Source organism: Triticum urartu, unplaced genomic scaffold (genome assembly GCF_056163025.1).
Source record: "Triticum urartu cultivar PI428250 unplaced genomic scaffold, HENAU_Tu73 scaffold872, whole genome shotgun sequence".
NCBI lineage: Eukaryota > Viridiplantae > Streptophyta > Magnoliopsida > Poales > Poaceae > Triticum > Triticum urartu.
This window is the reverse complement of record NW_028261063.1, coordinates 6363-20000: the sequence shown is the minus strand read 5'-3', so window position 1 is coordinate 20000 and position 13638 is coordinate 6363. Positions and strand designations below refer to the sequence as shown.

General features: G+C 31.9%; 1 non-coding gene across 1 annotated transcript; it reads left to right on the top strand.

Annotated features, from left to right (window-relative positions):
• The first annotated feature begins 5900 nt into the window (after positions 1-5900).
• TRNAL-UAG (transfer RNA leucine (anticodon UAG)) lies at positions 5901-5980 on the top strand. The gene has a single exon. It is a non-coding gene; the product is annotated as a tRNA-Leu (tRNA).
• The last annotated feature ends 7658 nt before the right edge of the window (positions 5981-13638 follow it).

Here is a 13638-nt window from a genome sequence, read left to right as displayed (position 1 = left end):
GATGAGGATAATTAATTCGGTCGTTGTGGTCGGACTCTATTATGGATTTCTGACTACATTCTCCATAGGTCCCTCTTAGATCTTCTTTCTCCAATCTTGGATTAGGGAAGAAGGAGATATTCGCGACTACTGGCGATTTCATTATGGGGCAGCTCATGATCTTCATATCGATCTATTATCCACCTCTGTATCTATTCTTTCTTAGCTAAACAGGTGGAAGATCTATCCAATTTGGTTATATTATATCATGGACTCGAAAAACGGATCTGAATTTGACTGAAATGCACGATCTTCACAGGTATCACTTTTCACGATACCTAAAAGGTGGAATAGCGATTTTCGAACCATTTCCTATAAGAGAATGGTTTCCATTACTTTGAGAAATGGATTCTTATATCAAACTATAGCTATTGCATTAAAGAAGAAAAGAAACTAATAGAAGTCGAAGACGCGGAATGATAGTGAATAGAGAGAAAGATTCTTCTGATTTTCTTGTTTCTATCTACTAGACGCCGTAGAGAATTGAGAATTTTCATGTCTTTCAATTCTCGTACTCGTAATTGGAAAGTTATGGAAGGAGACCCATCATTTTGCAATGAAAACAACATATAAAACTCTGGACAATTTCGAAATCAGGCCAAGCGTCTTAATACATATGCAAAAAAATTCATTATTGGCCCACCATTGATTAGAAGATTTAGCTTGTATGAATCGCTATTGGTTTGATACGAATAATGACAATCGTTTCAGTATGTTAAGGATACAGATGTATCCACAATTCATTTAGAGTTACTTAATAGTCTATTTCTTATACCATATCTCTATCCCGTGAAATTCTCGAGCCAAAAGATGGATGCATATGCTGTGTTTCATTTTGCTAAATGATATCAATTAAATGGTGTATCAATTCCATAAATTGCATATAGCAATAAATAAATCAGCAAAATTCTTTCTAATATTTTAGATAGAAGAAACATTTCTTCTATCTAAAATATTAGAAAGAATGTACCCTTCTATCCAAATCCAATTTGCATCGATAAAATAAATCCAAATTCCAGTAGTAGATGAATAATTGCAAATTTGTGTGTGTACGAGATTAGAATAACTTCAAAATAACTGACATAATTTTGTATTTTTCCTGATCAGAAAAATACATGAAAAAGAAAGGAGGTAGAAAAATTTTTGGATTTATGGTTAAAGAAGAAAAAGAAGAAAACAGGGGTTCTGTTGAATTTCAAGTATTCAGTTTCACCAATAAGATACGGAGACTTGCTTCACATTTGGAATTACACAAAAAAGATTTTTCATCGGAAAGAGGTCTACGAAGACTTTTGGGAAAACGTCGACGTTTGCTGGCTTATTTGGCAAAGAAAAATAGAGTACGTTATAAGAAATTAATCGGTCAGTTGAATATTCGGGAGCAGTAATTTAATCGTTCAAATTTTTTTCTTGTTTTATTATTTTTTTAGTAGTCTTATAGTAGTCTTAGATTTTTCATTTTGATGAGCCTCGCTTTGAGGAATTCATGGAATAATCCATTTTCATGGAATAATGAATTAAGGAAGAAAGGATATGAGTCTACCGCTTACAAGAAAAGATCTCATGATAGTCAATATGGGCCCTCAACACCCATCAATGCATGGTGTTCTTCGACTGATCGTTACTCTCGATGGTGAGGATGTTATTGATTGTGAACCCATATTAGGGTATTTACACAGAGGAATGGAAAAAATCGCGGAAAACCGAACTATTATACAATACTTACCTTATGTAACAAGGATATAGAGAGATTGTAGAAAGGGGATAGGATAGTTATTTTTGCAAGAGACTTGTTGTAAATTCCTTAACTTAAGAAAGAAAAAAGAATAAAAACACAGATACATAACATAAAAAAAAGAATAAATAAGACGAGATTCGACCTCCCCCTACATATTTAATTTCCTCTCCTATACAAAAACTAGCAAGACCCACTCCATTGGTAATTCCATCAATAACACCCTTATCAAAAAACTCCGTGAGTTCGGTTAACCCTCTTATACCGAGGGTAAAGACCCTAGTATAGAAAATATCTATATAACCACGATTATATGACCAACTGTATATATTTTTTTTTACTTGATCTAAAAATTCTTTTTTAGGATTTCCTTTGTAAAAAGAGTTTATTAAATCCAAATTCTGAAAAAAAGAATAAGCGGATCCATAGAAGATATATGCTATGAATAAACCAAAGATAGCTAGACTTACAGAAGAAATTGCATTAGTAATAAATTCATATGAATTTACAAAAGAATTAGAACTTTCCTGGGTAAAGTTTATTGAGGGAGTTAACCACTTTGATAATATGGTTAACTCTGCTATTCCATTACCAATTCCTCCATTATCAAAAGAGATTCCTATGAATCCAATGAACAAAGTGAAAAGTAGTAATATAAGAAGAGGAAATAACATAGTATTTCCCGTTTCATGCGGATAGGCAAAAGTTTTTTTAGCCCCAAAAGACGTAGTAAAGGATCCTATCCTATTTCTTGTATTACCTTGAATTTTTGGTATATTTTGTGAAAAAAAAGAAACTCCACTCTTCGTTGTTGATAAAACGAAATCCCTATTCACTCCTTTGGGTATCCTTTTTCCCCATAAGGATATTGAATACAAGGAACTCTCTTTAGTGCTACTGTAATTTTGAAAATGAACACGCAAATACCCATCAAATGTAAGTAAATATATCCGAAACATATAAAAGGCAGTTAATCCTGCAGTAAAGGAGGCTATTATTCCAAAAAAGGGCGAATACAACCAACTATTACTAAGGATTTCATCTTTGGACCAGAAGCAAGCAAGAGGTGGAATACCACAAAGAGAAAGTGTACCCCATAAAAAAGTAGTTCTTGTGATTGGAATGTATTTTCTTAAACCGCCCATAAGAACCATATTTTGACTTTTATCTGGTGAATATCCAACAAGAGGTTCCATTGAATGAATAACGGATCCGGATCCCAAGAACAATAAAGCTTTTGAATAAGCATGAGTGATCAAATGGAATAAAGCAGCTTGATAAGAACCTATACCTAGAGCTAACATCATATAACCCAATTGAGACATTGTAGAATAGGCTAAGCTTCTTTTAATATCTCTCTGAGCAAGAGCTAAAGTAGCTCCTAAGAATAGTGTTATTGTACCTACTAAAGAAATAAAACTCATTATCAAAGGTAAAGATATGAAAAGAGGAAGAAGTCGAGCTAGAAGAAAAATTCCCGCAGCAACCATAGTTGCTGCGTGTATAAGAGCCGAAATAGGAGTGGGCCCTTCCATAGCATCGGGTAACCATACGTGAAGAGGGAATTGTGCGGATTTCGCAACTGCACCAAGGAATAATAAAAAAGCACACAAAGTAGTAAGTAAAGAGTTAATTCCATTATTAGGAATCCAGTTATTAGCTATTTTGAACAAATCCCTAAACTCTAAACTACCTGTTATCCAAAAAAAACCTAAAATTCCTAATAATAGACCAAAATCCCCTACACGATTAGTTACAAAAGCTTTTTGACAAGCACTCGCTGCGATTGGTCGTGTAAACCAAAAGCCTATCAATAAATAAGAACACATTCCCACGAGTTCCCAAAAAAAATAAATTTGTATCAAATTGGAGCTAGTAACCAATCCCAACATGGAAGTATTGAAAAAACTTATATAAACAAAAAATCTCAAATATCCTTCATCGTGAGACATATAACCATCACTATAAATAAGAACCAGGATTCCTACAGTAGTAATTAGTATTAACATAATAGAAGTAAGTGGGTCAATCAAGTATCCAAATTCTAAAGAAAAATCATTATTGACGGTCCAAGACCATAGATATTGATAGATCGAACTTCCATTTATTTGTTGAATAGACAGTTGAACTGAGAATACCATAGCTATACTTAAGAGTAAAACACTAGGAAAAGCCCATATGCGACGAAGATTTTTTGTTGCTGTCGGAATAAGAATAAGGCCAAATCCCATTGACATAATAACTGGAAGTGGGAGAAGAGGGATTACCCATGCATATTGATATGTATGTTCCATAAGAAAAGAAATTGCAATTTTTACTTCAATTTTTACTTCAATTTTTCTATAAAATTGTTTCCGATTCACCAAACCAATTCTTATCTCTTTCTGAAAGAATAAATAAAAAGAATAAGAAAAAATACTGAAATTCTTAATTTTTCCAAAATTTATCTCATTGAAATAATTAAAAATTAAGAATGGGTTTAGTTGGTTAAATTAAAAAAGTTAATAAAATAACTAGGTAACGAAGTTATTTTATTAACTAAATAAAGATATTTATAAAAATAAAAAAAAAAAAGTGGAATCATTTTACTTTCTATTCATAATTCATTTTTATATTTCTTTAAAACAAAGATGAAACAGCTCTCTTGTTCCATAATTAACTGATTGAGTGAATTCCAATGAAAACCTATGTTTATAAGAAATTATCGAATAGTCCTTACTTCATATAGAACTAAAATTCTAATGACTATAAATTACCTAAGTTTTAGAATGTCTTGTTTAAGAGACTCAGTATTTTTTGTTTTGATTGGAATTCCTTTCCTTTATGGAATACCATTCTGAACTTAATTAACTATTTTCATTTTCCCTTCTTTTTATCCCCCCGTCTTATCTTATATGGGGGATAGGCTTCCATACCATATATCTATATATGGAGTATACTTGATATATAAATAGATATAAATAGATTTAAATGAGAAACCCTTCTATATATTCTATATTATTAAAAAAAAAGTATAAAATATATAAAGAAAAAATGTTAAAAAATTCTTGTTGTCTTATCCGCATTAGACAAAATGAAGTAAAAAATAATTCAAAATTTAAGTATCTTTCAGTATCTAAGTATAAATACTAATAAAAAGAAGAAAGAAGGATTGATTTGCAGCAATAGATGTCTTTCACATACAACTAGAAAAAAGTAATTTCCTTTTTGAATGGCAGTTCCAAAAAAACGTACTTCAATGTCAAAAAAGCGTATTCGTAAAAATATTTGGAAGAAAAAGACTTATTTTTCCATAGTACAATCTTATTCTTTAGTAAAATCAAGATCATTTTCGAGCGGTAATGAGCATCCAAAACCAAAGGGTTTTTCTGGGCAACAAACAAATAATAAGATTTTGGAATAATATGAATTGACTTATCAAAAAAGAATTCCAATTATTTAATAATTTGGATTCTTCTTTGAATGTACTTTTATGTGTCGAATTACTCGGTACAATATTCTTAGAACAAAAAACCCCTCTTATCTTATATATACAAGAAAAAAAAAGTTTTGTTTGGTATACTGTGTGCTAAGTATTCTTTTCCTATCAATGAACTTTTCATAATTTTCCTAATAGAATCCTCATATTCTATTAGGAAAATTATGAAAAGTGGAGTATTCTTACAATAGGACTTACAACTTCCACCTATCTTCTCCAAAATCATAAGGTTAGTAAATCTTATTAATAAGAGCATAAAGACTTTCATTCTAGAAATTTTTAAAAAATCCAAAAAGCCTTTTCTATTTATCCATTTTATTTTAATTTCATCATTAAATAGAAACCCTTTTGGATTTTTTTCATTGTATTGAAAGAATTTTCAAAATGTAAAGGGGAAATTAATTAGAAAAAATTAGTTCTATAATTGCAAGTTAGAAAAAAGAAGTTCCAACTCTTTCAAGCAGTGTTTGTGTTTCTATTGGGCAAAGCAAGAGTTTATTGTAAAAAAAAAAAATGGAAACGATACTACCAAACGAAGTCTATTTTAATGAAAACTCTAATGTTCCTAAATTTTATGGACTTTCCCAATATCGACGATTCCCAAGATAATAGCTATTATTCTTTTAAGTTACCTATTATTTGAAGTTAGCCGCCATGGTGAAATTGGTAGACACGCTGCTCTTAGGAAGCAGTGCTCAAGCATCTCGGTTCGAATCCGAGTGGCGGCATTCTTGAAAAAGAATACAATAGATTAGAAATCAATTCGAAATTTACAATTTTGTAATGGGACCTTCCCCTTATGCTATTTGCAACTTTAGAACATATACTAACTCATATCTCTTTCTCAACGATTTCAATTGTGATTACGATTCATTTTATAACCTTATTAGTTCGTGAACTTGGAGGATTACGCGATTCGTCAGAAAAAGGAATGATAGTTACTTTTTTCTCTATAACAGGATTCTTAGTTTCTCGTTGGGCTTCCTCGGGACATTTTCCATTAAGTAATTTATATGAGTCATTGATCTTCCTTTCATGGGCCCTGTATATTCTTCATACCATTCCTAAAATACAGAACTCTAAAAATGATTTAAGCACAATAACTACGCCAAGTACTATTTTAACGCAAGGCTTTGCCACATCGGGTCTTTTAACTGAAATGCATCAATCCACGATACTAGTACCTGCTCTACAATCTCAGTGGTTAATGATGCATGTCAGTATGATGTTATTAAGCTATGCAACTCTTTTGTGCGGATCCTTATTATCTGCCGCTATTCTAATCATTAGATTTCGAAATAATTTCCATTTCTTTTCTAAAAAGAAAAAAAATGTTTTAAATAAAACATTTTTCTTTAGTGATATTAAATATTTTTATGCAAAAAGAAGTGCTTTAAAAAGAACCTCTGTCCCTTCATTTCCAAATTATTACAAATATCAATTAACGGAGCGTTTGGATTCTTGGAGTTATCGTGTCATTAGCCTAGGATTTACCCTTTTAACCGTAGGTATTCTTTGTGGAGCAGTATGGGCTAATGAGGCCTGGGGATCCTATTGGAATTGGGATCCTAAGGAAACTTGGGCATTTATTACTTGGACCATATTCGCAATTTATTTACATAGTAGAACAAATCCAAATTGGAAGGGTACGAATTCTGCACTTATAGCTTTGATAGGATTTCTTATAATTTGGATTTGTTATTTTGGTATAAATCTATTAGGAATAGGCTTACATAGTTATGGTTCGTTTACATTAACACCTAAATGATTACATAAAATAAAACCTTCATGAAATGAAGGTTTTTACTTTTATGTTTTATTTGAGAACCCCTTGAACGCCTTATCAAAGGGTTCTCAAAAATTCGAGATAGATCTAATTATACTTTTTTACTTATTTCTGCATTATATACTTTTTTACTTATTTCTGCATTAATAGAGCAGACGAGTAAAAAAAAGCAAACCTATTTAGGATAATAATTGGATAAGAGAGCCTCTACCCTGTCAACGGATAGGGAGAGAACAAAATCTGGATAAATACCAATTCCTATTACTGGTAAAAAGATACAGATTAAAATAAAGAGTTCTCGTGGTCCAGAATCCACAAAATTTGCGTTTGGAACATTAAATAGCTTGTATCCATAGAACATCTGGCGTAACATAGATAATAAATAAATAGGAGTTAATATCATTCCAATTGCCATTACAAAAGTAATTAGTGTTTTTGGCATTAACAGAAATTTTGGACTAGTAATTAGTCCAAAAAATACTACTAATTCTGCGACAAAACCACTCATTCCTGGTAAGGCAAGAGAAGCCATTGAAAAGCTACTAAACATGGTAAAAATTTTAGGCATTGGGATAGATATTCCCCCCAGTTCTTCGAGATAAACAAGACGCATTCTATCAGAAGCGGTTCCTGCCAAGAAAAAAAGTGTAGCACCAATAAATCCATGGGATAATATTTGTAAAATAGCTCCATTGAGTCCAATGTTGGTTATGGAACCAATTCCTATAATTATGAAACCCATGTGAGATACAGAGGAATAAGCTATTCTTTTTTTGAAATTTCGTTGACCAAGAGAAGTTGAAGCTGCATAGATTATTTGGATCGCTCCTATTATTACTAACCAGGGCGAAAATAGATAATGAGCATGAGGTAACAATTCCATGTTGATCCGAATCAATCCATATGCTCCCATCTTTAATAATATTCCCGCTAAAAGCATACATGTACTATAATGTGCTTCCCCATGGGTATCTGGTAACCACGTATGTAGGGGTATAATCGGCAATTTGACAGCATAAGCAATAAGGAAGCCAAAATATAAAAGTATTTCCAAGGTTGCAGGGTATGATTGATTAATTAATCTTTCCAAATCTAATCCTGGTTCGTTGGAACCATATAAGCCCATACCCAGAACTCCGATTAAGAAAAAAATGGAACCGCCTGCAGTATACAAAATAAACTTTGTAGCTGAATATAGACGCCTCTTCCCCCCCCACATGGATAAAAGTAAGTAAACAGGAATTAATTCTAACTCCCACATGATAAAAAAAAGTAAAAGGTCTCGCGAAGAAAATAATCCTATTTGACCACTATACATTGCGAGCATCAGGAAATAGAATAATCGCGAATTCCGTGTAATTGGCCAAGCTGCTAAAGTAGCTAAAGTAGTGATAAATCCTGTCAATAAAATAGATCCTAATGAAAGTCCATCGATTCCCAATCTCCAGTGGAAATCGAAGACATCTATCCATTTATAATCCTCCTTTAATTGGATTAAGGGATCCTCCAGTTGGAAATGATAACAGAACGCATAAGTCATTAGAAGGAATTCTAATAAACAAATAGATATAGTATACCACCTAACGACTTTGTTTCCCTTATGAGGTAAAAAGAAAATTAATGAACCTGCAAATATCGGCAAAACAACAAGTATTGTTAACCAAGGAAAATAACTCATGATAAAGTGATAAAGACAAGATACGTTTTGACCAGAAAAGCCCGTGCTCGATTATTTCGAGCACAGGCTTCTTCGGTAAAGAGGAATCAGACGATTCGAGTGAAGTTTTTTGTAACGTATCAATAAGATAGAGCCATGCTACGTGTTGTTTCAGGCCCTAAATAAACGCGGACACTTAAAAAATCTGTCGGGCAGGCAGATTCACATCTCTTACAACCCACACAATCTTCGGTTCTCGGCGCGGAAGCAATTTGCTTGGCTTTACATCCATCCCAGGGTATCATTTCTAATACATCTGTTGGACAAGCTCGTACACATTGAGTGCATCCTATACATGTATCGTAAATTTTTACGGAATGTGACATTGGATCTATAAATTTTTCTTTTCAACATAAAATTTTTCGATCTGGTAAAAATGAAATTAGTACTATAATGAGTCATATGTATTGTAGACACCAGACGAAGCAATGGTTTATCCAAACTTCAAAAAAAAAAATCTATTTTTTAATCTGTTTGTGAGAAAGCGTGAAGAGAGCCAAGAGACTTTAATTTTGGATTTCAACAATAAATAAGAAATAAGAAAGAATTTTACGAATTGTACAGACGAATTCGAATTAGCCAATAAATTGGCTATCGTCTTTTCAATATAAATTATTGCAATATTCAAATTGCAATATCAATGAATTACAAATACAAAAATTCATTTAAGTGAAAAAGAATACTATGCAATAATCTACTAAAAAAAATGGATATTCTCAAATAATACTAAGAAAATAGTATTGATTTCTATTTATTTTAATATGTGCGCCTTTGTTTAGAGGATTCTATGTCTAATTATTCAAAAGTCTAATTATTCAATAAATTAGATTGATTGATACGAGTGGATTTCCTATTACGATGGATGGAAGAAAGAATGGATAGTCCAATAGCGGCTTCAGCAGCTGCAAGGGCTATAACAAAAATTGCGAAAATATCTCCTTTTAATTGGCGACTATCAAATAGATCAGAAAATGTTACGAGATTTAGATTAATTGAATTCAGTATAAGTTCAAGACATATTAGAGCTCTAACCATGTTTCGGCTTGTGATCAATCCATAGATACCAATCGAAAATAAATAGACACTCAAAAAAAGTACATGCTCAAACATCATTAACTAACTCCTTATCAATCTCGATTCATTTCAATATGAGGGCAAGAATTGAACCGATTCAATTAATTACAATAGAACAATTACACAACAAAAGAAAAAAAAAAAAAAAAAAAAGGAGGTATTTGTTGGCAGTAGATGGATTTTACTAAATCAAAATTGTGATTCTTTAGTTATTTATTTTAGATTTGCAATTCTTATAATTTGTACTTTTTCTAAGTTTTCTTATTGCCGAGCCATAGTAATTGCACCTATTAAAGAAACTAGAAGAATTATGGAAATGAGTTCAAACGGAAGATAAAAATCGGTTGCTAAATGAATTCCAATTTGTTGAACATTATTTATGAGACCCTGTTCTACTATTTGGTTTGATCTTGTAGTCCAAAGAATTCCATACCACGACGTATCTGGGATAGTAGTCATTAGTGAAAAAACAATAGTTATACAAACGAGTGAAGTGAACCCATCTCCAATAGTCCAATAATTCTTATCTTTAGACCATTCTGAGCCATTTACGAACATTACAGCGAATATGATCAAGACATTTATGGCTCCCACATAAATAAGAAGTTGTGCGACAGCTACAAAGTAGGAATTTAATAAAAAATAGAATAAGGATATACAAACAAGAACTAATCCCAGCGAAAAGGCAGAATAAATGGGGTTGGTAAGTAATACTACTCCTAGACCCCCTAGTAGAAGAACAAATCCCCCAAATAGCATAAGAATCTCATGTATTGGTCCAGGTAAATCCATTATGGATAAAAAGAAATTAATAGTATAAAATTTTTCATGAACTGACTAAAACTAAAGGATTCAAGGAAGGAAAAAAGGATTAGGGTATTTTTTTGTGTATAAACTTATAGTTATAAATTATATTATATCACGAAAATCTAGTCTGATTTAAAATAAGAAATAATTTCCAATAAGCAGTAGTTTTTCGTTTTTCTTTATAGTTTAATTTTAAAGTTTAATAAAGAATTATTAGATTTTTATAACAGAAAGACAAAATCAAAGTTTAGTAATCAGTAATCGTTCTTGAATTCGAAGATTTTTCTTTGTTTATTTTACTTTCAGACGAATTCCTAATTGTTTGAATTGTGTAATCTCCCATTATGGAGATTGGTAACCGACTTAAAGCAATTTGATTGTAATTCAATTCATGACGATCATAGGTAGAAAGTTCATATTCTTCAGTCATTGATAAACAGCTTGTTGGACAGTACTCAACACAATTGCCACAAAATATACAAACTCCGAAATCAATACTATAATTAAGCAATTGTTTTCTTTTAATATCCTTTTCAAATCTCCAATCCACAACGGGTAAATCTATCGGACATACGCGAACACATACTTCACAAGCAATACATTTATCAAATTCAAAGTGGATTCGCCCTCGGAAACGCTCTGGTGTAATTGATTTTTCATAAGGGTAGTGAATCGTTATAGGTAAACGATTTGTGTGGGATAAGGTAGTTATGAAACTTTGACCTATGTACCTTGTAGCACGTATTGTTTGTTGACCATAACTCATGAACCCAGTTACCATAGGGAACATATTCATTCTAAATATCTATGAAAAAGATATGTTTCTTTCTCTTGTTTGAGAGAGCTTTTGTGTTGAAAATATTCTTACTATTATTGTATTATCTTATTTATAGTGAAACAAGTTGAGAAGAGGTTGTTAATAAGAGATTGCCCAGGGAAATAGGTAAAAGAAATTTCCATCCAAGATTTAATAACTGATCCATTCTCATCCTCGGTAAAGTCCATCTTATTGTGATAGAAATGAAGAGAAATAAATAAGCTTTAGTTAATGTAATAAATATACCCATTGTCATTTCCAAAATTCCAACTGCTTTATTCATTTGGAAAAAATCAAAAAAGGATATATAGGGAATAGATAAATTCCACCCGCCCAAGTAGAGAACTGTTACAAATAAAGAAGAAACTAATAAATTTAGGTAAGAAACAAGATAAAATAAACCATATTTGATACCGGAATATTCAGTTTGGTAACCTGCTACTAATTCTTCCTCCGCTTCTGGTAAATCAAAGGGTAATCTTTCACATTCTGCCAAAGAAGAAATTAAAAAAACCAGAAAACCTATAGGCTGACGCCAAATATTCCATCCAAAAAAACCGTATTTTGACTGTGCTTCAACTATATCAACTGTACTTGAACTGTTAGATAATCATAGTCGGTGATAACATCACAGTTCCCACCGCTATTTCAAAACCGTACATGAAACCTTAGCTTCATACGGCTTCTCTATGATCAGAAAAAGGAAAGGACTGTTTTGTTCCTAGCCCCGGGGGCGTAGATAGAATTAGATAAAATAAAATAGATTTGAAAGTCCTAAATTAGACCAAAGGAATTCCGTCTGCTAGAATAAGAAAAAGCGCTTCCGAATTGATCTCATCCTTTATAATATAATGAAAATTTTTCTTTGTTCAGTAATAACTTAATCTTGGAATAAAACACTTGTTACTTGTTATAGGAATTCAATTAATAAATGGAAAGAGTTGGGTATTAGTTCATGAGCAATTCTGCATGAATATGGATAGAGGAAGGAAATAATGAAAATTTTTTCTAGTGCACTCCATATCTTTTTTACTATTCTTCTTTCCCCAGGGAGGGGGTATTTAAAAAGAAAAAATGGATAAAGGGTTAATTCGTTCTTGATAGCCATTTCCTTAACAAGTGAATGGGAACATACTCTGGATCGGAATCCGAAGAAAGTACTACTTGATAATTTCTACAAATTGCAAGTCCTTATTATGATTCCTTTTATGGGCAAAAATCTCTAATGTTTTAGATTTTCCATTACTAATCCTTTATGTACTTTAGTGTTCCTAACCCTTCACTAACTTTTGGTGGATTCTTCTTATGGATTATTAAGTTATAGTAATAACTAGGAGTATTCTAGTAATGGAATTCCATATCGTGAATCCTTTATTCTTGGCCGCTTCAAGATATGATGACTAATTAAAAAATATCAACCTTGGGATAAAGAGTTTACACTGCTTATGTTTACTTCCACTTTTTTCTTGTACGTAGGAAATGAGATTTTTTCTTTTTACTACAAATTTATAAGCTGTTTTGTTTCACTCATATAGCTATCTAGTTTAACTTACCAACCCAAATACTAAATAAGAAAAGGAATATAAATAGTTAATGGATTTTATAGGAAAAAGATCTATTTTAACGAATCACACGTAGAGATATTGCTAGCACACAAAAAGTTAATGGTATTTCATAACTAATGGATTGAGCAGCAGCTCGTAGACCGCCTGAAAAAGAATATTTATTATTTGAGCTATATCCTGCCATAAGAAGACCAATAGGAGCTATACTTGAAATGGCAATCCATAAAAAAACACCAATACTAAGATCGGCTAAAACAAAATGATATCCCAAAGGGATAACTAAAAAACTTAATAAAACTGATATGACTGCTATAGAGGGTCCAATGCTAAATAAAGAAATATCTCCTCGGGATGGCAGAATATCTTCTTTAAAAAGTAGCTTAGTCCCATCTGCTATAGCTTGAAGCAGGCCCAGGGGGCCAGCATATTCAGGACCAATACGTTGTTGTATCGACGCAGATATTTCTCTTTCTAACCACACAATTACGAGTACCTCTATTGTTATTCCCAAAAGGAGGGTCAAAATGGGTAGAATCGATATCAGTCCATAGACTTCTTTTAATAATTCCAATTTCGAAAAAGAATTGATAGTTTCTACCTCTACCCTATCTATTATCATT